Source organism: Spermophilus citellus (assembly GCF_964194105.1).
Source record: "Spermophilus citellus genome assembly, chromosome: 4".
Lineage (NCBI taxonomy): Eukaryota > Metazoa > Chordata > Mammalia > Rodentia > Sciuridae > Spermophilus > Spermophilus citellus.
The window spans coordinates 57,136,228-57,162,381 of NC_138185.1; positions in this window are offsets into that span (position 1 = coordinate 57,136,228).

Genomic DNA, 26,154 nt, shown 5'->3' on the forward strand with positions numbered 1-26,154 from the left:
ATAAAGATGAATTATTTAAAGATTGCATAAACAAACATCCTGGGCCAGGTTGTGGTTACATCTATCCCTTTGTGCTCTGTGGATGCTGTTTCCTTAAAAGAACATGTTCAAGAAATGTGCCTCCTTTGGACAGAAACACATTTAGATGGAGGATCCAGATAGGCTGCTGCCAGATGGCTGGGTCGACTTCCTAACGCCTGTTGCTGGCTGAGTAGGTGGGGGTAAGGGGGGATGGCGGCTCCCAGCTCCCAGAAAAAGGTGCCTCTGAAGAAATGATTTACTCTCCTGACCCTGGAAACTTCTCCACCTGCTGTGAGCTAATTGAACCAGCCTGGCTGCACCAATCCGAGTGGTGGGGCCACTAGGGACCACGGTAGTTGTTTATTTGCATCCTGAGCATCATCTTGGGGAAGAAGCTAGGGTAACAGGAGGTGGCTCAGTGGTTCCCTGGCAAGGAGAGAGAATTTTTACCTGGCTCTTTCTGCTCATTTAAGGGTTGATTTTCATACCAAGTTTTTGTTCTTTCCCAGGAATTCCCTTTCTGATCTCATTGCATTCAATCCTTGGGTGTGTACAGGCAATCATCAGAGAGCCGTGCTTATTGGTGGTGTTTGGATGCTGCCCCCCATTCCCATTTTTTAAATTTGGATGCTGTCAAAGGCACAGGGAAGGGCATAGGAAGGAACAAGGACAACTTCTAATCTTCTGTCAAACTTAATGGTTTCTGTGTATGTGTCTATGTAATAGACCAACTGCAGGCTGATTTACCTAGAAATTTACATGAAAATTGCTTTATGCAGCTGTATGTAAAAATTCACTGTACCGCACAGGTCAAAGCTGAGCCTGGGGGTATTGTAGCCGAAAACAATTTGTTTCCATTCATAGGAAGAGGGGAGGGACACAGCAGGGTGGGGGGCCATAGGAGGACACTGCCAGGGCTTTCCAGGATAGTGCTTGTGTTTAGGGAGCAGTGAGGGGCAGAGGGATGGGCTGCCTGCTCCTTCTCTTCCCTGAATGTGCTCCCAGACTCCTCTCTCTCTTTTTACTTCTTTCTTTCCCCTTTGATCCTTTAATATTTTAAAGGAAAATTCTGCTCATTTTATTGTCTCAGTTCTGAACTATATTACCTAATACTCATACTCAATTATTTGAAAGCCATCACTGTTTAAGCTGGGGAAGAGAAACAACAAGGCTCCACAAATTTCCACAAATTGTTGCCGTGTACTTCTTGAGATGGGTTGAAAATTCCACAAAGTCCTCTCTCAATACATTGTTTTGTTTTCAATTTTCATATGTTGTAAAAGTGGTAATTTGGAGGTAATAGAGAACTGATAAAAATGATGATTTGATAAATAAAAAAAGCAGAAGATTCTGGAACTTTTTTATTGGGGGGGGGTTACTGGGAATTGAACTCAACCACTGAGCCATATCACCAGCCTGTTTTGTATTTTATTTGGAGACAGGGTCTCACTGAGTTGCTTAGTGCCTTGATTTTGCTGAGGCTGGCTTTGAACTCTTGATTCTCCTGTCTCAGCCTCCTGAGCCTCTGGGATTATAGGCATGGACCATGGAGCTCAGCGTTATTTTTGATGGATGTTTAGGGTAAAGGTGGGGGTGAGTGTGCTCAGCCTCCAGAGACCTGGAGAAGTCTTGGGGATGCTTCTCCCTGTCTTCCCAATGAAACAGTCACAGCAGCACTCTGAGGAGTGCTGTGCTCATTCCTCAAGAGCCCTTACTGCATTTATAGTAGGATAGGCAGCATATTTCCCACAACATGCACTTGACCTCCCAAAAGGTGCTGTGGAGTCCACAGATAGAGACCCTGCCACAATCCTCATGAGGAAGCAGGTCTGCTGCCGCACAGAAAGAAGATTTTGCCTTTCCTCTGATTACAGGGCCTGTAGGTCTGGAAATGAACCTCTCCCCAGGTTTCTAAGAAGGGAAAACATGTGCTAGAAGTGCCAACAGCAACTTCTTAATTTTATTTTATTCTTTATAAATTTGTGTATATGTACATATATCTGCATTAATCAAAATACTTTATCATTGCTTTATGCTATTAAATGTTTCCATAAAGGCAGTTTGTATACTGACTTCTACTCTCTATAGTTATATGTCTGAGTATCTTTATCTAAAATAATTGATGGTGCAGGCACTGAACGGTTTTGAGCATACTTTAGTATTGAGTGGTGAAGGGTGGCTTGGGAAGAGCAAGGCATCCTCCTCATTATGATCAACTTGGTTGCTTTATATTCTTGATATCACCATCTCTGTATTTTCCCCTTTTTTTCTCTTGCTCTTCATTTTAATACTTACCCCCTCAGGTATGTGTCTCATTTTTCCCCCTTTTTCTTAGCTCCAAATTAAATTTTGCCTGGTATGAAACAAACCTAAAGTAATCAAGGGAAAAATAAAAGGCCCACTACCTTTTCTTACATAACATGCAAACCAATTAAAAATTATGTTTCAATCTTTTAATTTTAAGATCCTGACTCTGCTATGCGTCATACTTCAAATTCTTGCCTTTAATTAGATACTTAAGGCATAATTGGGACGGCTACTGCCCTTCTTTTGAGGACAGTACCAAAGACAAGTGACAGGTCAGCTAAGAAGATGTTCTCTGGTGAATATTCATTTGGCAGACACTTTTCTTACATTATAAGTCTTTATAATAGAAACCTGGTTATTTGGGGATCCATAATAGAGTTTAAAGTGTGAAAATATTGAATAAATTTATTCCTATGAGCATTATAGCATAAAGAATAATGATTTTAGCAGAAAAGTTAGCATTTATTGTAGATAGATGCTATAAAGTTTTAAAGCAAAGCATCTATCTTAGCAAGTTGTAGAGCTGATGATTCAAATTAAGTAGGAATAAATGCCTGAATTACTTCTTCTATTGGACACTCACTCTGGTTGTATTCCAAAGCATTTTTTGGAAATTGAAACATTCCTTTCAGTTTGTCCTCAAACTGATGTCATTATATTATCATCCTCAGGCTCTATGAGGGGGTTGATTATTGTTTCAATAACTGCTACAATGTTCTAAAAGCTGCCATTTCTCTTTGTGATTTTCCACATGAGTTTCTGGTAACTGAGCCCCTGCAGCTGTCACAAGAATCATTGATTATGTCAAGTTATCATATGTGACCTGGAGTTGAGGAGTAATCACACACAGAAGTTTACTGAAATGATAATAATAAACCAATGAGGTTATTTATAAAAATCACTAATATATTTTTTAGTTTTTCCTGGATTTTTTAATTGTCTGTGTAAGCTATAGGGAATATCTAGTCTCAAGGAGATTATTTTACCTCCTTTAACCTTACAAGGGAAAAGAAAAATTTCAAAATAAACTGTTTGAAATTTCACTGTTAGGAGGTATATTAGTTTAATACAGTAAGACAGAATTTAATAATTATTATCTTTATATTCTAGTGAAATATTGCCCTAATTTGTTACTGTGATTCTTTCCTTTTATGAATCCCATTGCTTATACAAGATCTGAAACCTAAAGATGATTTTCATGCTGAGATCCTCTGCATGTAGTTCTGAGAAAGGCCACTAGGTGGGAGTGCTGCTAATGAGGGTAGTTCCAAAATGAACTAAGTGGGTCTAGAGATTATGTCTTCTTTAGGTGAATACAGCTTCCCCTAAATAGAGTTGTATATTAAAACAACAAACATAATGGTAAAAGAGCACCAGTGTTTGAATTTGGAGCCAAAGAGAAAAACAACATGAAAAGATTTTAAAAGTAATGCCATCTTGGTGTATAAAATCTACATAAGGTATTTTAGTTGCTAATCATCTAATCCTGTTAGGTTTATAGAACCATCAAGGAGAACATTAGAAAGCTATGCAGCACAAATTATTTACCCTGATAACAAAATACTTAATGTTTTTAGATATCTATTGACAAATTTTTAAAAAAGCAATAACAAAATCATATTTTAAGCCATAAAAATGAACCCTTCCAAGATTCCCAGAGTTAGATGGGTGAAAAAAGTTAAATCAATATATTTATAAATTTTAATGTATGGCTCTAAATATCTATTAGGTCAAAAAAGAAATTATAAAAGCAATTATTTTAAGAGCAAAAATGAAATAGCACACATAAAATATATTGGATGCTTCCAAAAGTGTAGTCAAAAGCAAATTCATAGTATTACCATTAAATAAGAAATTAAGCAGAATGAATTGATCATTCAAATAAACAGAGCATAAAATGATGCATATATAAGAAACAATAATGATAAGGAGTAGTGAATAAGTGAATGGATAGGTGCTCTAAGACTATTTTCTTAAGGAAAATAATTTCAAGACCTATCTCCAGAGTTCTCAAGATAATAAAGTGGCTAGCACAACTATAATTGGAATTGAGAAATGGTATAACAACAAATGTTAATGGAATAGAACTTACAAGGCCTCTCTCTGTAAAGCTACACTAAACATTTAAAGCACTCAGTATAATTAATGATTTTCTTTTTAAGAAACATAAAATGCTGCTGTTAATTCCAGAAGAATAAATAACCTGTCTTTGCTAATATCAGGGTGATCAAATGAAAATAGAAATGAAGTCAGTGGAGAGGAGGAAGGGACTAAGGGGAATGGGGAAAAGAGGGAAAGTGCATGTCCTGAGAAAGAAGTTGACCAAATTATGGTATGTGCATGTATGAATATGCCACAGCAAATCCCACTACTATGTAGAGTTATATTGCACCAATAAAAGAAATTTTAAAAAAGATAACATAAATAAACATTAAAAATGACTAAAATACATATCTAATCAAAGAATATTTTTAAAATACAACATGATTATCCTAAAAATATAAAAGGAATGTAGTCAATTTGGATATAATTGTTTTAAAAAACTTGGAATACATATCTTAAATGACCCATCTACATCAACTCACCAACAACACATCCCATGTACTCTTTGAGAATCAGAAACAAGACAGGGATATCCATGATGGTTTATACATTATAAAGAATGTGGTAAAAATTAAGAACAAAAGATAAAGTAAGTCAGAATAATATTTAGAAAAATATTAGCATTAATAAGAGATTTCATTAAGGCATTTGAATACCAAAGAAATAAATGTGAAATTATAATGTTTCCCATTTGTAAGCAATACATATTTAAAAATATAATAAAAACATTAAGGAGAGAAAATTAATTGAAGCTCCAAGTGAATGAGGAGGTATTTTCAAACGAGTGTTATAGCTACTGCAATCCCAGGCTGATTTAGATATAGTTTTAACCAAGTCATCAAAATCTTAATGTTATTGCTTAGCACTTCTTTGTGTGATTAGAAACTTCATTGGTTCAATAAAGAGTTGACATAATTCAACACACTGAGAAAACAGTAAAGAAGTAGGGTTTGCCCTAGTAAATGTTACTGTTTTAAAATTTGAAGGGATTTTGAAAGGTTCATTAATATGAGAATCAGTAGAATATCCAAGTGGAAATGAAGAAAGCCTTTTGAGATAGATGCTAATGCAGATATATTCATTTAGCCAATGTTTAAGGTGACATCACAAATTAGTGCAGAAAAAATGATTTGTCAAAAAAAAAAAAAGATTAAAGTTGAGCCAGGCATGGTGGCACACACCTCTTATCCCAGCGGCTACAGAGGCTGAGAGGGGATGATTGGGAGTTCAAAGCCAGCTCCAGCAACAGTAAGGCTCTAAGCAACTCAGAGAGACCCTGTCTCTAAATAAAATACAAAATAGGGCTGAGGACATGGCTCAGTGGTTAAGTGCCCCTGCGTTCAATCCTAGGTACCCCCCCCCAAAAAATGGGGTTGAGACAATTGAAATTGAAAATTTAAAAAAGACAAGATCACACCCACATGTTCTATCAACATTCTAGGAGGAGGAGGGAGGGCCCTCTTGAAGTGGTATCAGGGGAAGACCACAGGACCACTATGATTGAGTTAGTGGCTGAGTATTTCACATCGATAATTGCCTCAGATGTTGCTAAGAGTTCAAAGCTTCCGTGACAACTGTTAGATAATCCCCTCATCCCTGACATGGACCTGTCCAGCACTCTTCTTTGTTCCCTAAGTATTTTTAAACTTTTCTAATCTTAATTTCTTCACTTCTAGATGTATGGTTAGCATGAATTCTCTACCTCTTTAACATCTCATAGAACATTTGTTGAGAACATTCTGCTAGAATCCTGGCAATTTGGGACCTTCTCCACAGTTTTACTTTTGCCCTGCTTCAACCACATGCTCCTGGATTTACATCTGGACCTTCCCCACCTCTGCAGGCTTCACCTTAAGTGTCTGATGTCTTCCCTCACCTTTTGTCTTATTTACTCTGCTATCCCATCCGTAATCCTTCTTGATAAAATTGAGAAGTATTTTCTTTCTGCCCTTCAGCCCTCTTCTGACATCTCTTCATTTGCTTTGAAAATATGTTGTTATATTTATGGGATGAAAATGGAGGAAATTGCTACCATCCTTCCGTGATGCTCTGGGCAAAACAGCAATCTTGTGTGAACCCAGGTGGCCTTCCCACCTACACCAAAGGGGAAAGTTGTCAGAGCAGAGGACATAACTGAGCTGACTGGTTTCACTTTCATTTGAACTCCCTCAATTTCAGAGTTTTCTGGAAATCCTACTGATAAGCTCCTTGTGGGACCAGTTTTCCACAATAGGAAATGGTTTTTTCCATATTATTTCCTTTCTCTCCCCTCTCTCCTGCCTCCTCACTAGCATTGAATGGCTTCACCCCACATTTCCCATTACACGAAAGCCTATAGGCATCTTCAATCTCCTCTTCTTCCTCTTCCTTTTATTGGAAAACAGAAAAAGCAGTCACCTTTGCTTTGGAGTTTATCTTCTTTTGCCTTTTTAAGGACTTTATTTTTTTTTTTGTTTTCATCTATGAATTCATCACCCATATCCCTATCACTGCTAGATCATACTCATTGGCCTGCAAATGTGTTATAATATCTATTATTAAGAAAAAAGTAAAAATCTCCTTTTCCACGAATCCTAGATAGTAACCCATTCCTCTCTACCCATTTATAGCCCAAATGCTCTGCAGAATGCTGGTAACTCCCTATCTCTACTCTTTTCCTTTCACCTATAAGATGACAGGATCCATCTCCATTGCCTCATTGAAGTGGTTTTCAGAGACCAGATGAGCCCCAACTGCCAAATTCTGTGCATATCACTATCTATGCAACATCATTCAAAAGGTTCTCCTCTCTGACCCTCTTGTTTTCTTCTGATTCACTGGCTATTCTAAGGATCTTCCTCACTGCAGCTTCTCTGTGAACTCCAGGTCTAGGTCATTGATGGAGTTCTTCTTCTGTCTTTGCTCTCTCCTTGTTTCATTACTTCCGGTCCTGTGACTTTAAGTCCCTATTGCTGGCCAGCAACTCTTCCAAACCACACCTCCAGAGATGATGGCCCCCAGCTCCAGGCTAGGCTGTTCAAGTGCCTACTTAGCCTTTAGTGGGAATCTGAAAGGACCTGACCAAAATGGAATTTATGCCTCTTTCTATATTTAATACAGTCCTTCTCCAATATTTTCCAACTTTGCCTACCCTATCATAGAAAGGAGTTGCCAAGTACCTTCTTGCTCATGCAGAAAACCTACCAATTGTCCTTGAGTTTTCCCTTTCTTTAATATGGCCACTTCTCTCCTACACTGTATTCCTCCCCAAGGTGAGTCTATCCCCTTCTCTATGTCTATGGTCTCTCTCCCCAAGGTGAGGTAAGTATCACTATTTCTTGGATGGGTTAACTAACTAGTCACTCTTCATTTCTGGTAACCTATCTCCACAGTGAGCCATCCCTAATCGCTCATCGATCACATCATTCTATTCATCTCGATTAAAACCCCTCTAAGAGCTTTGCAGAACTCTTAACAGTAAAATTTGCATCCTTTACTATGACTTTTGAGCCCATGGTGTGGCCTTTTCCTTCCTCCCCCAAATTTTCTAAGTCTTTGAATCCTTTTCCTGCTTCAGGTCTTTTGTACATATCAAGCTTCTACCTGAAAGCTGTTCTCTTAGCCTTTGCACCTGGCCTGTTCTCATCTCTTAGGTCTCTTGGTCAAGTACCCCTTTGGAAGAAGACACTTTCTTCCCTAACTTTCCCATCTAATGTACACTTTCAGACCTCCTCTTAACCCATGTATGTGCTCTATCCTAATTTCCCACATCACTTGGCTCTCATCACAATTTGAATACTCATTATTTCCCTTTCTGGGAACAAACACTACAGGAATAAAATTAAATTTCTGGGAAAAATTCATGTGCAAAGTTATTATTTCTGCTATTTTATAATGGCAAACTATCAGAATGAACTTCAACATAGAAAAATAGGTATAAGTCTCAGTAAATTATGGTCCATCCTAAAGACATTAATATAAAGGCAAGAAAATTGTCTCATTCAAGAATGACTATTGATTTATTAATGGTTCTTTAGATTTTTTTGTTCTGCTATCTGCACTACAATAACACCACATTGAGTATTCTTACCTAACTATGCATATCTTTCCACTTATTGCCTACCTACCTGCAGATGTATGGACATTTGGATTTATGTTTTTATTTTTGTAGGTGGATTCACAAAAGTGGACTTTGTTGTATCACAGTAGGACCTTTAACACTTTAACACTTTCTACTGCATATTTTATCAAAGCATTGTCAGCCCTGAGTTTTTTCCCAATCTTTTAATTTATTTAGTGTTTTTCCAATCTCTAGAAGTTAGAAATGGAATTTTACTGATTAATCTACAGTCCCTTGACTAGTCACAAATGTTGGTAACTTAATAAAACCAACTCATAACATTTGATCTAATTCTTTTTGTTGATTACTTTTTCCTCTCTCTAGGAATAGATGGGGAAGTGGAGAGAAGATTCCAAAGTGGCCCAATGACAACCTCACTAACTGAAGTTATTTACTCATCATTATTTTCATAATTGCTAAAATCTGCATAACAATTTTCCATTTATAAAATACTTTCATATACAGCATCAAATTTAAAATGAGGCACAAACCATGTGCAAAATGCTCTGTGAAGCACGGAAGTAGTTCATTATGCATAAATATGAAGTGCCTTTTACCACTCTGAAGATTGTCAGTAGAGAATGTGTTCTTGTTCCCCACTGTTTTTTTTTTTTTTTTAAATACCGATTCAGGAGGAGCTGTGAGTTATATACATTAATTATTGTGTTTGTGGTCCTGTTCCATCTTCAATCTTTCATAACAGGGTACCTCAAAGACATTCATTCTTGATATCAAGTGCTATTTGGGGATGCATTTAAATTCTCTATTTGTGCCCCAGAGCTTGCAAAAAAATTATAATGTCTTAGAGTGGCAATTTCATCCTCACTTTAAAGTTCTGCCTTAAAATGTTGCCAATCCAGAGCTGTGTGGATAGAGAAAGACAGCAGCCCAAATGCAGGAGACAGGCCAGATCCATTTAACTGGACTCTTGCTCACTAGGGCATGGCTGGTGAAAAAACTGTGTGCATACTATTCTCACCAAATGACCAGGGCATGGTTTGGCATGCCAAGAGGAATATATAAGGTCAAATTAAGAGAGGATCAACTCTCTGGGTCTAGTTTTAGGAGAAAAGAGCCTTTTGCAGACAAAACCTGCCTCTGAGAAAGCTCAGCGGGGCATAACATCTGAAGGTATTTGCCACAGTCTTGATATTGAAAGTCAAATAGCTCTTATTCAGGAGCAAAGCCCATCTTCCCTTTTTATGTCTTCAGTGCTTATTGACAAAAGCAAAGTTGAGAATGGTAAAGAGGAATTGTTCTGCCGTGGCTTTTATACAGAGGAGGCACTGGCTGTACCGTGAGGGCATAATGATCCACCCCTCTAGGGAGGGATTGTGGATCGAGCAATAAAACACAGACACTGATACAGAGAAGGCATGTGGCATGCACTCCCACATCCCCTTTCCTGTGTGTACTGTATCAGTCAATTTTCTGTCAGTATAATAAAATACCTGAAATAATTAACTTAAAAGAGAAGAAGATTATTTAGCCCATAGTTCTGGAGGTTCCAGTACAGAATTAGATAGTTTCATTGCTTTGGAGTCTCTTTTAATTTGCCAGGTGGCAACAGAAGGGAGTATATGGCAGAATAAATTGTTCACCTCATAAGCCAAGTAGCAAGAGTGACAAGATGGGCTGAGGTCTCACAATCCCCTTCAAGGTCATGTCCCCAATGACTTGAGGATTTCCCAGAGGGCCCTACCTCCTAAAAGTCCCACCGCCTCCAACTTGTGCCACCCTGAGGACCAACCCTCCAACACATAGTCATTTGGATAACACTTACTAATCCATAGCAGGCACTCATAGAATATTAAGTTTGGGGAATGTTGTCATGAGTGGGGCCAATAAAATGTATGGTGGATTTCCCTTCTTCTGCCTGCCCCATTTTTTTTAGGTCATAAATGAGGAATAACTATTGTAGAGAGTAGGGAATACAAGGGTCTATAGGGCCACAATGTGCAGGACATGCTGTATACATCGGTTCCAATGTGAAGGAAACTCACTAGGATTTGTGTAACACTTGATGGCCTGTATTATTCTTCTTTTATTTTTTTTTCTTTTCTTTTCAGTGTTGAGGGTCAAACCCAAGTCCTCCTCTATGCTAGGTAAATGACCTATCACTAAGAAATCCCCCCCAAACCCTGGCCTGGATCTTTTATGTATTTATTTATTTTTAAAGAGTGAGAGAGAGAGGGGGAGAGAGGGAGAGAATTTTAATGTTTATTTTTTAGTTATCAGCGGACACAACATCTTTGTTTGTCTGTGGGGCTGAGGATCGAACTCGGGCCACACGAATGCCAGGCGAGCGCGCTACCGCTTGAGACACATCCCCAGCCCCTGGCCTGGATTCTTGAGTAATCTTTTCTTGTATCATTTAATGTCAGGCAGAATTCTATTGAACACTCTCTTCTGCTCCAAAAGCACCCATTTTTGGTAAGGGTATGGAGGATTCCCCTGTGGCTGCCAGGGCTCCACTATTCCAGACACATCAACCCACAGGCAAGGAGACTCTTCATGTCAAACCATTTCACATTCAGTTCAGGTGTCATCAACAATGAGAACGTTATAGAAGGAAATTATATTTTCCCACATTTCCACCTTGGAAGATAGAAAAGCAGGAGGAGATGGATAACACTTTGAGGAATTCTGTAACAACCAACGCAGACTTCAATGTGCCACACAGAATTGTTTTACATTTGCCTGCCTGCAGATTTTATCCTGTGAACTTTATCTTTTCTGCTAAATAAGTTTTTCAGTGTCTGTAAGTAACTACTGAATTAAAAAAAAATCTATAAAGTTCAGGGTTCAGGTCTTCATTTGCATTGGAGTAGCAGGGAGAGGCCATGCCAGGACTAGCTAGTTATGAACTAAACTCATGGGACTCCTTTACTAAAAGGATGAGTCAGCCCTCTCTGACTTCCTTTTTGCAAAGAGGAGGTGACTTACTGTTCTGATCTTTTAAAGGATGCTTTCACAGCTGTTTTCCCAATCATCTGAATGAATTTAAAAGTTAGAGTCACTTAAACTGAGTGGATATTTCCTATTTACTATTCATGTTTCAAGATCCATTTATAATTCCTCATAGTCCTAGTCAGAGGTTTTCAGGCTGGGCATGGTGTGTACATCTGTAATCCTAGCAATCTATGAGGCTGAGGTGGGAGGATAGCAAGTTTGAGGCCAGCCTTATTCATTGAATGAGGCTCTGTTGCAAAATAAAGAAAATAAAGAAATAAAATGAAAATGGGCTGGGGATGTAGCTCAGTGTTAAAGCAACTGTGGGTTCAATACCCAGTAGTAAAACAAAACAAAACCTAGAGGCTTTGAGTTTGTATAGACCTGATGTGGGATGATACCTTGACTATTACTAGGATATAATTAGAATAAGTTATACTCCATGTATGTATAATATGTCAAAATACACTTACTGTCATGTATATCTAAAAAGAACAAAAATTTAATCTATAATTTAAAATAAATTAATAAAAAGAAAAAAATAATTTAGTGGGGCTGTAGGACATAGGCAAACTATAAAACGGAGAAAAACCTGAACAAACCCTCTAGTTTCATTTGCTTGTAGTTACTTACTTTTATCACTGATTTTGAAAGCCACTTAGCTAACTAGTAAAGCATCAGAACCCCCATTTGCTTTGTTCTGACTCATGGTCACTGAGTTAATGATTGTTTAAATTGTTTTTCAGGAATTTGAAGGTAGCTTTGTCTCCCTCAAACCAGCAGAAGCCTCTGACCCCCTCACTTGAGCCTATACAAGTGTCTGATGGGAGACCTTTTGACTTCAGAGACCCAAAACTGTACCTGGAGACCATGCAAAACCTGCCATTTTCTGACCACACTTCCCATGAAGAGCCAAGAAGTCTAATGATGTATGTGCATGTTGATGTCATTCCTTCTTACTACTCCTTATACCACCCTGCCTCTTTATCTGAAAAACACCCCAAAGCCCTATCCTCAGGAAGGCAGATTTAGGACTTGGCCTTCCATTCACAGCTACCATGTGAACAGACTCCCTTTTGTGAAATTCCTTGTTTCAGTGATTGATGTACTGTGCATGAGTCTAGTTTGGTATCAGTTATTTCCCACATTTAAGCCATATTTTCCACTCCAATAACATACGAGAACAATGGAACAAAAGGTTGCTTTTTAATATTAGGTATTCTATCTCACAGAATCCTAGGTTCACTGTAGGTGCTCAGAAAAGATCAATGGAACCTGCATTTGGCTAGTGACTAAAGAATCAGGAGGATATCAGAATCTGATGGGTAAGAAGGTACTCTTGTCATATTCAATTAATTATTCCTCAGTTGTCCTCAACATTGTATGACCAATGCACCCAACTCACTCTTGTAGTTAACATGATAGCAACTCATTTTAGATACTCACTTTTTTTTCAGGGCTGCCTTTCCATTAATATTTATTAGATGCCTACAGTCTGTGTGTTCAGGGTGGTGGAAAATGAGAGAGAAGAATTAAAGATGGTTTAAAAATGGAATATGCTTTGAAGAATTCATATGAAATGAGCTACCTATGAATAAAAATGGTGCATGGTGGTAAGAATGCTTATAGAGATGACAGTGCGGGGGCAGCAAAATGGTTCTTTGTCTCCTGAGACCATATTTTTCTGGGGTATGCCACCTGTTTTTTCCTTAGTCACCTGCACATTGCCACCACCTACTAGAGAGCTCTACCAATCCAAGCTGAATGACTGAATGAATACATGGGTAACCTCCACCCAGAAACTGCCAGTTCTTATCACAGAACTGCACCCACACACACTGAAATATTTTTCATTTGAATCAGTTTGCAGAGTAGTTTTTTCCCCATTCTTTTCTTTAAAGAGGTTTTTTTTTAAACAAATGAAAAGCACTACAAAGCAAAAATTATAATACAGCACATGCTAAAATGTTACTGAAATGGAAAAAAATCTTAAACTCTACAACTATTATGGAATAGCAAGAGAGGTGGTAAAGAAAGCTAATCAGGAGACACAGAGGGGAGATCTAATGGAGTTTTCCCCAAGCTTTCTATTCTAGAGAGCCCTTCTCACAACCCTCAGGCCTGCTTACCTACTATGAAGGAAACATTAGGAGCTAAACTCAGAGCACGAGATGGGTATTTAACAATGCAATGAGAAATTCTCTTTCTCTCTGCTGCACGCTTTGATGGCAAGGAGAAAGCTTGCTGGTTGTTGCTTTCATCTAAAGAAACTCCTAGAAAAGCAATGAAATATGAATTTCTATCCCCGGGACATCCTCCCTTCCTTTATCCTGTATTTTGAGCAATGCCTGAGCATCCACCCACCAGATAGCCTTGCAACTAGCTGCTGGCCATTTGTACCCATTAACCCTGAGGACTATTTGTCCTGCTGAAATATTAGGAAGAAGAAACTGCTGCTCAGTAACTTCAGTTTCAGTCAATAAACCTCAAATACCGAGTTCTCCATCTCACAGTAGGAAACCACTATCTAATTTATTATCTGCTCCCTACTGTGTCAGGCCCCAGTAATGTTTTATTATTTGAGTTCTCCTGATTTAGGAACCCCCCATGTTTTTGGTCACCTAAAACTTTTTCCTTTTTTTTTTTTAAGGACAATTCTGAGTGACATTAACTGAAGCATGGTGACCAGAGCACCGAATACACTTTGCAAGCGTCTTGCGTTTACGTTGCACTTTCATATGCATGATGTTATTTGAGTTTCACTACCTTTTCAGGCCAGTGAGCAGGGATTGTTATCCATATTTTACTGCTCAAGAAGCAGTGACTCAGAGAAGCCATTTGATTTACCAAACCCGAACCCCATGACTAGTGGGAAGGAGTTTGGGCATGGACCTAGTTATTTGACTCTGATTTTCATTCAAACAAACACCATCACAGGGAAAATCAGTCCTTTTGGTCCGGGAATTCTGAGCAGAAAAGAATGAACCAATACTGAAAATATGAATCTCGAATGGAATATTTTCCAATCATCACTATTACAGTGGAATATTGATTTTTCTTTCAACATCTCTGTAGAAAAGTCACCCAGATATTTGCTGACACTTCTTTTCCTTCAAATACCCCATAGCAAACAAATTAGCTAACCAATAGTCCATAGTGTTAATTATGTTTTCCTGGGGAATAGTAAGAATCTAAGCTTAGATGGGATGAAGCATTTGGAGTGGGGCTGACCTGATGTTCCTCCTTGCGGCTGGGAACAGGTTGACACTTGCCTTTGGCAGATGAAACAAGGCTCCATGGCCCCCACAGAGCCTTCCAGCTATGCTGGCTTTTGCTCTGTGAACTCTGCCCTCTTATTTACAATAGGGCATTTCTAAAACAAAGCCAACATTTGTGAAAGGTCAGCTGCCAAGAGGAGCAGAGAATATCAGTGAAAATGACAAGAAGAAGATAAACAAACTGGAAAGCATCATTGCAAATGTTTACCCAGGCCGGCCACTTTAGGATAATGGCCTATAGACTGATAGCTAGAGATGCTGGAAGGTGATGTTTCCTGCCCTCTCCTCCCTACACCCAGACATTAAGGGGACTTATGGAGGCTAGTTTACTGACTGCTGTGAAAGATGTTTCTGATTGTTTATATATTCTGCTGTCTTGTGTTCACACTTAAAAAGGATCAAGTGTGGAAAACATTTAGCATTTTGTGAATTGCCATAATAGTTCAGAGTAGTAAACTTCATTCAAGAGCTGAAAGTGGAAGGGGGAGAGGAGAGGGGCACAGGAGAAGGGTTTTTTTGTTGTTGTGGTGTGTGCCACAGTTTGTTTTTAGGGACTGGTCATTCCTGTATAATCACACATGAGCAAGGTGTCTGGAAAGAACAATGCCTAGACTGTCCATCTGCCAAAGTTCAAAGCACATGTGTTCCGTGGCCCTACATGTTTCTTTCCCCCCAATCTCTTTCATATAGTTCTTAATTGATTCATTTTTCCTATTTCAACGTCCTTGCTTGGGGGCACATTATACTCCATCAAAATGGCCCTGACAATGAGCCTGAGGTGGATCATCACTGAATTCACCAGTGACAGCCACAGAGTACACAGGCACTAGCCATGCTTTAGGTGGCCATTTACAGGAAATGTGTCCAGAGCCCACCAGAGCCCAGCGTCCCCTGAAGAGGAAGTTTGTGCTTACTGAGTCCATCCTGAGCTCCTTGGAGATTATGATTTACTCAGATATTATTAGGTGAATCTTATGGCAGCATCTATCATGAGAGACAAACTTCCTCTAGATTTACCATAAGGTTCTGGACTTTGTCTTTGAAATCAATATCATAAGATATTAATGTTTCTATATAGGTCAGTGCCAAAGATTTGCGGTGTGGCACTACTAAAATTTATTAATTTATAATAGCAGTAAGGATAATTCCTGGAAATTTTCTCTCTTGCAAGAATAGCTGAAGGCCCTCCCCTTGTTTAAAAAAATGTGGCTTATTATAATAGCAATATGCATATCCTGGGGGCTAAATCATTTTCCTTTAAATGAAGCAACTCTAACAATTAAGTCTTGATAAAAAGTTGCCTATAACACCAGTAGGGATTCTTTCTCTTGCACCAAACTTATAAAATAAATTTTAGTGTTAGAATTTTTTAGTGTTTTGTGAAAGATCTTAGAAATGTTCTTTCATTTTGTCTTATTTTATATTAAAATTTTCTTTTCGTGTATTTATACACACACATACATAAATTAAAATACCAATCTAAGCACATATGATAAGTGTCCCTTTTCTCTTTTTGTCTTTTCTACACATACACACAATCTCTCTCTCTCTCTCTCTCTCTCTCTCTCTCTCTCTCTCACACACACACACACACACACACACACACACACACACACACGTGAAGAGAAAGCCAGGTAAAATTTTCTGTTTTCCGTAAAGTTTTTCTCCTCTGCCCAGTTAACCTGGAGTGGTCTAGGAACACTAGACCACTTGTGTTTACACTTATATTCCCAATACACTGGAATCTTGTTGAACATGCACACCTTTTCATGAGGGATGTGGTTAAGAATATTTGATTTGCAGTCAATGTAACCAGGCTCTAACTCTGAATCTATCATTTATCAGTCACATGACTTGAGATGAAGCATCTAACTTTTCTGAGCTCCTGTTTGCTTATCAGTGAAGTTAGTTCGAAAATACTTACTATATAATGTTTCACACCTGAGAGTAATGTGCAAGATGCTGCTCAGAACAGCACTTGAAACAAGATTCTCAATAATAATGGTTATTGTTATGATCTCTATAATTATAACAATAATTAATAAATAGATCAGATCATATTAAACTTTCCTGTTTATATTGAGTTACCAGTAATATTTCTTGCTATCAGGAAGTTAAGATAATACAGTAGAAAGTACAAAGATCTAAGCTTGGATTTTTTTCCAATTAAGAAAACTTGAGTTTTATTTTCCAAACAATAAAATGCAGATCATAATCTCCTAATAGCTAATGTTTATATTCTTTCCTTGCATCTCTACATTGTTCAGATGAAGATAACTGTAGGTAAAGCAATTGCATAGATAAACATTCTTTTTAAATTGTACAATGACCTCCAGACTTTGCTGATTCTTCTTAGCACCTCATCATCGCTGACATACTAGGTAAGTTGGATTTACTTTGGATCCCACCCAACAAGTTATCAAATTTTATATATACATTTAGACTGAGCACTCAAAGTCCCTATGATGTGGTACACAATTACTTTATCATAATGGCCCCTTAGAGCAATGTAATAAAATTTCAGTGTGAATGCTTTTGTAGTCCACAGCAATTAATAATTTCTGTTGACTGGATGAGCTTTTCAAAAGTCAGACACATCAAAATATACCACAGAAACATCTTTAAACAGGTATTTTTGCAGGGTTTTTTTCTTTGTGCCTTTATGATCAAGAGTTTTGAATTATATTCTGGAGGCTCACGAGGTACATATTCAACTTCTTGCCAGCTGAGGATACAAAGCAAAATGCTTCACTTCCATGTTTTTGGTTCTTTCCCTTTAGATAATAGGGTATTGAAGGGTGAGTTAGGGGATCCATTTTTTTGAGATCTCTTTCAGCTCTAAAACTGAATCACTTTGTGAATACTGAGGTGAGTATATTATGCATGTGTGAATTACATATGTGAACTTTTTTCTATACATATATTTGCTCATTTATACCTATGTATATATTTCCTACAAAGAAGGCTTTCATTTTGAGAGGGAAGAATTTTTTTAAAAAAATGTATGAGATATATATTTGAAGAATTAAGATTAGATTATATCAATTTTCTAAGGGAAAAAAAAGCCTTTGGCTAACACTATCATATCCAAATCTGATTCTTAAAATACAGTCGCTGTTTTAAATCATAGTTCTCTTAATTAGGGTCATTGCTACAAATGAGAGCCGATTTGGGTGCTCGTCTAATAAGAAAATGCCAGTTACGGTATATTATCAACCCCGACTTGCCAGGCATTGAATTTCCTGATATGGTCTGCTGGGAACCTTAAATGAACAAGAGCAATTATAAACCTAAAGTCTGCAGCCATTTGTTGGCATTATCTCAGGATAATTTCCCTGAAACATTCATGATGAAATGCAAAGGTAGATAATTTAAAAATCCATTTAAAATAGCTGTGGTATAATTTAAGCTAAAGTCTTTCTCTATAGTGGACATTATAGCAAGACGCTGCAGTTTGAAATGGATATTTTACAAATGATCTTTTCTGATACCACTGCCCTGTGAAACACTTTAAACATATTTAAATAATTTTCCTAAGGGTGGTATGAGTAAAACAAAAACATTATTACTATTTGGATTTTGTTTAAATGAAGAAAATCATAAAACTTAAAGGAAGGCTGCCCACGGCTCATTACTGCTTTGAGAAAAGAGAAAAAAAATCTTGAAAAAATCAACAAGCTAGAACATCACCATCTTTTTCTCTCCTGGCTTCTGTACTGCATCAAATCTTGTGTTCTTTATCTGACTCAAGTAGCAAATTATAAGGTAAAGATATGGTTATTTTCTGGACACATCTGTTTGGTAACTGTTTAGAGAGAAAACTGATCTGATTTTACCTTTAACTTTCCCACTGTCATATACCTTCTCTTCAATGTAAGAGCTCCCGTCTTAAATGCAAGCAGAATGAAACAAAAGTGAATCTGAAAATAGGAAAACTGTGAATTAAATACACGAATATTGCAATGACAGTTCCATATCCATGTTTGTTTTCTTCTACCTCTCTATCTCAACCTCTTTCTCTTTAATTTCTCTTCTTAAGTACTTGAGCAGGGATTGAATATCAAGATTAAGACTCAATACTAGCCCGACATTATTGTGGATCTCTTCACTCAGAAAATATAGGATTTTAATGGAAGTCCTGACATGGGCTTCGCTCTAATAAACTACAAGATAGACCAATAAACTACGGCTAGAGCCTATTACCAAGAACCATTACTGTTCAGAGAACAGAGCAAAATTTATTTTTGTTCTGAATTTTGTTCAAGATTTCTAGCATTACATAATAGTTAGGGAACCTTGCTTCATGGTGATGGGAAGCCACCCTATTCTTTTCCCAGATGCTCTGGATACAGGGGAAGAAAGTCTCTTCCCCTAACTTCCCATGTATGTCTCATCATTGTGGGTTGTGACCCATCTCTGAAGAAAACTTACATTGGGATAAAACAGAAAAAGCCTATGGATCACATTTACAATTGATCATAAAGAGAAGCCCTTGAGAGATGGTTAACATGTTGCTTTTCAGTTTCAGAGGTGCTTTTGTAGTCTATGATTTTTTTTTTCTTTATATTGGGCACTACTTTATGGGTTATTTAAGAAGAGGTGAAAGGGTCACCCTTCAGATGTTGATTTTTATTATTATCTTTTCATCTTTTTGAGTCCCTAGTTACCATCTCACCTGTAGGATTCCAGTTGCTTGGTAATGACAGCTTGTTTAGAATGGTCATTTCATGTCACTCAGAGTAGCATGATAAATCACTGCTGAATCTACTTCTAACAGAACCTCGTTCTGACTCAGGCTTTTTCTCCATCCATACACCAGGTGTTTTTTTGCGTTTGGAGCCATTATTATTCATATTACAAAAGGTTCACTGTTTCTATTCCCGAACTCAAAATTTCACAGGCTGAAGAGGGACTTCCAGAAAGATGGATGCAAACAATTGCAGTCTTGAGAAATGATCAGATATGGCAAATCTTCTGCTTCCACTAGATGGTAAGGACTTCAATCCTAGAATGTTCTGTCTCTTGGGTTTACCCCATTAAGGATTCAATTTCTCATTTGTTTCTCTAGAATCTGACATTGATCATTTCCCCCCAATTATTTCCTGCCTCTCAGTTCATTCTTGGCATCCAACTCCTGATGACTTCTTGGTTATCACAATTATATTTGGGAACTCCTTCCTTCCTCCTAATCTCCAACACTTAACACTCCTGTCATCCGGGGTCCATCTTAGCAAGATTGACTTTTGGGATAGGATGGGCCTGCTTTTTACCAAAGGCTTGGCAAACTATATCTGGATTAAAGCAAGCTCACAGACTGAAAAACTAACAGCATCAAAAAAATAAAACTCAGGAGTCTTTTTATGCATACTTACAAATTACACACTAGAAAAGAACAAAATAGCCAGGACTAAGAACGAAATGGTGACAACTCGATGCCTCCTGTACAAAGATCTTTCTTTAATACTTTGTCATCTTTCTCTCAGCTTGTTGTGTTTGTTGCAGTAAATAATTAGAGGCAGAGCAATTCTGAGCCATTTTATGTGAACATTGTTAAAGGAAATAAAGGTGAAAGCAGACAAACATAAAAAAAAAAAACTACTAAGAAACCATGAACAGAAACGGCTAATTATAGAGCTGCTATTAAAATGCATTTTTCTCCTTCTTGAAACAGAATTTTTGTTTGATAATTAAAGACCTACAGGGCCTATTACATTCTCAGACTCTGAAGGTATTGATCCCTCTGTCTCTTGCTGCCACATTTGTTCTTTCTGGGTCTTCTTCCCCAGAGAATTTTGCTGATTTCATAATTGAGGGGTGGAGTGAAGGCTGGAAGTTACCAAAGATGACCTGCTGTGTGAGGGACAGCTGAGAGAGAGGCTAGGAGAGGGGGGCTACTTAGTCGCCCATGCAGCTTTCCTGCTTTATTTTATATTTTATTTTTATTCTTTGGCTTATTTTTGCAAACATAAGATTTCACATCAGAACATGGCTTTTAAAAAGCAAAATCATCTGTATTTACAATATACGCATACGTAGCCCAAGCACGAATCCTACTACTGGCAATATATTTATCATCCTTTAAAACAAAAGGATTCAAATCCCAGGGATCCCAGATCCCTTTGTGTTCCATCAACTGAAAGAAAGGAAGAACAAACAATTTTTACTACCATGAGCCCAATTCATAGCCAGAAACTCACAGGTGGTGGCGAATTTGATAATGAGACATCTCATCCCATTCCACAAGGAGATTTTGCTCTGAGCTGAGGCTTCCCTACAAAGACCATTGTCTTGCCTCTTTTTCAGGGTATGGCTGAGAGACTATGTATTTTTGTTTGTTTGTTTGTGTTTTTGCTTTCTTAGGCTGATAATGGTGGATATGGAGATACAGGTTTAATTTTGAAGGCCTCTTAAAAGTAAGCTGTATGTCATTCCATCTTAAGGCCACCTTCTCAAAAGAGAGCAGGGTCTTACCTGAATGACAGTTTGGCTAGAAACTGGTAGTTTATATAGCCTCTGACTTTATCTAGAGTTGTCCCCTGGCAAGTAGTTCCCACAGATACTCTTAATAGTACAAAAACATATTGACTCTTTGATCTCAGGTAAGTGGCACTCATGCAAACTGAAGGCCGAGTAATAGGTGTGCTGGAAAAAGTACAGGACTTATTTCCTTTAAATTCTTTTTCTAAGAAAATAAGGTGGTTTTATTTAGATATAATTTTAATGGGAGAAAATACTTTAATATTGAAGGGCAGTTCCAGATCAAATATATTGAATGAAATTATTTTCCTTTAAACTTCTAAATCTTCTTTTATGTGGATCTTGCTCATAATAGGACCTAAATAAATTATTGGTAGACAACCACACACACACACACACACACACACACACACAGAGAGAGAGAGAGAGAGAGACAGAGAGAGAGAGAGAGAGAGAGAGAGAGAGAGAGAGAGAGATGTGCTTATTGGTATATATCCATGGGTTCCACATTGGCAGATTTTAACCTACTTTGGATTAGAACTACTTGAAAAACATTTGTGTCAGTACTGAACACACAGACATTTTTCTCATCATTAATCCCTAATGCATTATTGCTAGCATTTATGTAGTATTTACATTGTATTGAGATTTTTTTTTTTGTACTAAGGATTGAACCCAGGGGTGCTTAATCACTGAGCCACATTACCAGTCCTTTTGTATGTTTTATTAAGAGACAGGGTCTTGCTGAGTTGTTCAGGGCCTCACAAAATTGTTGAGACTGGCTTTAAATTTTTGTTCCTCCTGCCTCAGCCTCCTGAGCCGCTGGGATTACAGGCCTGTTCCACCATGCCTGGCTACACTGTACTGAGTTTTATAAGTAATCTAGAGATGATTTAAAATATTGTATATGAAGGATGTGCCCAGATGCCATGCAAATACTATGCCATTGCATGTAAGACACTTGAGCATCAGAGGATTTGGGGATATATAAGGGATTTTGGAATCAATTTACTGTGGTTATCACAGGATGAGTATATCAATATCTATATATCTCTGTCTGAACATACTACATGTTCTGGGAGTCAATTATAAAAATAAATAAGAGAAAGGACATAGTGTTCAGTTTCTCTACTTTGTCCTATTGTCCTGAACATGCTAAAAAGAGTTGACACTGTGGTGTTGGGAAATCAGGTATGGCAAGTCCTCATTCCTCTTTGTGGTTAACAAAATGCTCGGGGCAGCTGCAAACAAGTGCCAGTTATAGGAGAAGGGAGTCAGATCTACTCTGACAACCTAACAATGAAAAACCTTTAAATTTGGATGGAGTCATAGAAACCCCATGATCCAAATGCAGATAGCCCTTGAATGCCAAGAATTTATTTGAGGCATAAGCTCATCCTATGAGGGATGAGCCTGAGTATGCCCTAATTTGCCAGTCCACAGGCTATCACAGTAGAACTCTAGCCTGATATTTTTATAGTTTGCCTTTAACCTTTCCACTAGGACCTAAGATTTATTCCTGACATCTGGTGCAAGTCAGCAAAACAATTCAGCTCAAAGTTGAAAATAGACAAGTGCGTCTAAGGTTGTCACTCAAATCCCGTATCTGTGCTGGGCTCCCTGCATGCTGAACAAACAAGCCTCATTAGAATATAATCTGAATTCCCTTATATATTGACCCTGTATGCCTTGTTGCAGTTTCTTTCTTTCTTTCTTTTTCTATTTTGGCCAAAAGTCTAAACAATAATTTGATTCTTTATGTTCAGCAGTACTTTTAATGGTCATTTATGAAGTTTTGCTGGTTCATAACCTCAGCAATCACAAGGCTTGGCATTTTTCTTCCTGAAGCATCTAAGTGAACAGGCAGGAATCTGTCCCCATCAGCAGCCCCAGTGGTCCCTCCTTTCATCCTCCTCTCTCCCACACATGCCCTCATGGCTCACTGCTCACCCCCAACGCAGGTCTGACAGTAGCAGCAAGAGGTCGACATCAAAGCTCATTCTCAGCCAGCAGCTGCCCTCTAATGCTGGCATTATAGAGAGAGACAGAGAGTGAGTGAGGAAGGGAGGAAGAGAGAGAGAGAGAGCGAGAGATGAGAGAGAGAGAGAGAGAGAGAGAGAGAGAGAGAGAGAGAGAGAGAGAGAAAGTACCAGATTGCTTGAATGGCCTCTCACACAGGAGCCTGAAGAATAGAACAAAACCGTCCATTCTCCTTCTCTTTGTAAGACGCCTAGGCAGAATGGGCATGTGTGGTGCACGGATGGGTTTGAACTGCATTAGCACTCTTTCAGTTTACAAACAAGAGGCCTAATTTAGAAGAAAAATCTTCTATCTGATTATTTCTTTGTGTTCATCCATGTTAAAAAAAAAATGTTCAGGGTGGGGGGGAGGTATTGAGGTGGCTTATTAACTCTTCAGGCTGATCATGATTGTGAAGGGCAATGGGGAGATAATTATTCATCCTGAATTTCCAGAATTAAAAAAGAAATTAAGTATTGCTAGTTTTGAGCACTATATTAAAATATTAAACAGATTTTATTGTCACTCTAACTAGCTTTTTCATAAGCAACACAGCAAATACTTGTAGTATGAGCTTATGTCCCTTCTTTTTCATATTTATGTCTTATGGTGATACAAGAGGATGCAATTAGAGTCACTGAGTGAGACAAAGCTCCAGAGATTTTTTTGAAACCCCCTAGGTTACCAACACCCTGGCTGTTCCTGGGTCCGGAAGTCGTGGTGCATTTTAGGGATACTGCCATCCAGGTTTTTCTGAAGTGATCTACTTAAATGAGTTGGAAAAACTTGGAGATTTATGGAAAGAGGGTAGATAAATCTTCTGTCAAATGATTCCACATATCTTTGTTGGGGAAGCTTATTAACTTCTCAGTCTTAAAGGAGAAGAATATGAGATATAAAGGACTTCATGGTAGCCAGAGAGTCATTTTTTTCTTAAGGTAATGCTTCTACCTTTTCTAAGTTAAATAAAGTACGACTACACTTAGAAGAATTTTTTTTTCTGGCACTTTTTTTGTTTTAGAGAAAGAGAGAGAGAGAGGGAGAGGGAGAGGGAGAGGGAGAGGGGGAGAGAGAGAGAGAGAGAGAGAGAGAGAGAGAGAGAGAATTTTTTAATATTTATTTTTTAGTTTTTGGTGGACACAACATCTTTATTTTATTTTTATGTGGTGCTGAGGATCAAACCCAGCACCCCGCGCATGCCAGGTGAGTGCATTACCGCCTGAGCCACATTTCCAGCCCATTTCTGGCATTTTTGAGACACAATATATTTTAGGAAGAGAGAAGATGAACTCAGATATCGATGTTAGACCATATTTTGTCCTCCATTTTAGAAGGTGATTTTTATCACTCTCAATATGATGTACTTTCCTACATTCTCAGAATTGTGCCTTAGTTGGATACTTGGGGTAAGGGGTGTCTTATAATAGTGGCAAAATGCTGCATAAACATATGACCTTAGAATAACAGGGGAACTCAATATTTTTTTTTATTGGTGGCAGCGCTTGTGTACAGTTAAGAATGAAAGCTGAGTTAGATTGAGTTTAGGGAACCCTTTTCTGGAGGTCTCAATTAAGGGACAGTTTCATTTGTCCCCGACCTTTCAGATGTGTTCTTTCCTTGATGGTAGGAAGAATGCAAAAATGGAATCCACAGTGGTTGCTATGCCAATCCTGGACAAAAAAAAAAAAAAAAAAAAAAAAAAATCCAGTTTATTCCCAGTTGCCAGACAGAGGTTTTGGAAATCTGTTGTCTGTCTGGGAAGGAGAGAAGGTGGGTTTGAGAGAAATGTTTACTCTTAAAGTTTCATTGAAAGAGACTATGCTTTTCTTCCTCTACCCATCTTGTATCTCCAATGTAAAATGCTAACACTCAAAAGTGCTGGGATGTTGACTTTGTGAAACAGTAAGATTAACTGTCTTTAAAAATAATTTATTCTTATTTTTTGAAATTGCATATTTCTGTAAGTTCCCTGGGGGCAATGAAACAAATAATGGGAAGATTTAATGCAGAAATAAGTCATTTGATTGTAGCATGTGAGGTTAAATGATTTGAAAAAATAACATACAAAAGATAGTTTTCCTGAAACTTTTTTTTCCCCCAATACTGGGACTGAACCTAGGGGCATTTAACCATGGAGTAACATAACCAGTCCCTTTTCTTTTTCATATTTTATTTAGAGACAGGGTCTCACTGGGCTGCTTAGGGCCTTACTAAGTTGCTGAGGCTGGCTTTGAACTCAGAATCCTCCTGCCACTGGGGTTACAGGTAGGCCAATCTTTACTGTGAAATTTTTGAAAATGTTGATGAGGTCTATTTGATATTCAATAAGCTGAACATATTAAAAATGTATAATTTGACTAATTTGATGTATATACACACCTATAATATTTTTTAGTGAAAGATCTTTTGCACGTAGTTTTAATGGTATTGCTTGACAAATTTCAGTTTTCTGTCATTCATTGCTAGTATTTTTTGTATATAATATATAAAATATCTTTTGTATATTAACCTTTGCAACTCTTATAAATGTTCTTATTTGTTATATCTTTTATGTAGATTACATCATATTTCTACATGGACAGTTACATGATCTGTGAATGGATCCAGGCTTATTTCTTCATTTCCTGTATGCCAACTTTTTAATTTTTTTGTTCTTATTCAATTGGTTAGATATTTCATACAGAATTGTGAGGGCAGACATTTCTGTCTTACTAGCACTGATCATAGGGGAAAATATGTAGTCTTTCATCATTAAATATGATGTTAGCTGTATGTTTTTCATAGATACCCATTACGAGCTTGAGGAATTTCCTGTCTATTCCCATTTAGATAAACATTTCTATCAGAAATAGATGTTGGATTTTGTCAATTGGTTGTGCTTTCATGTGTTTAAATGAT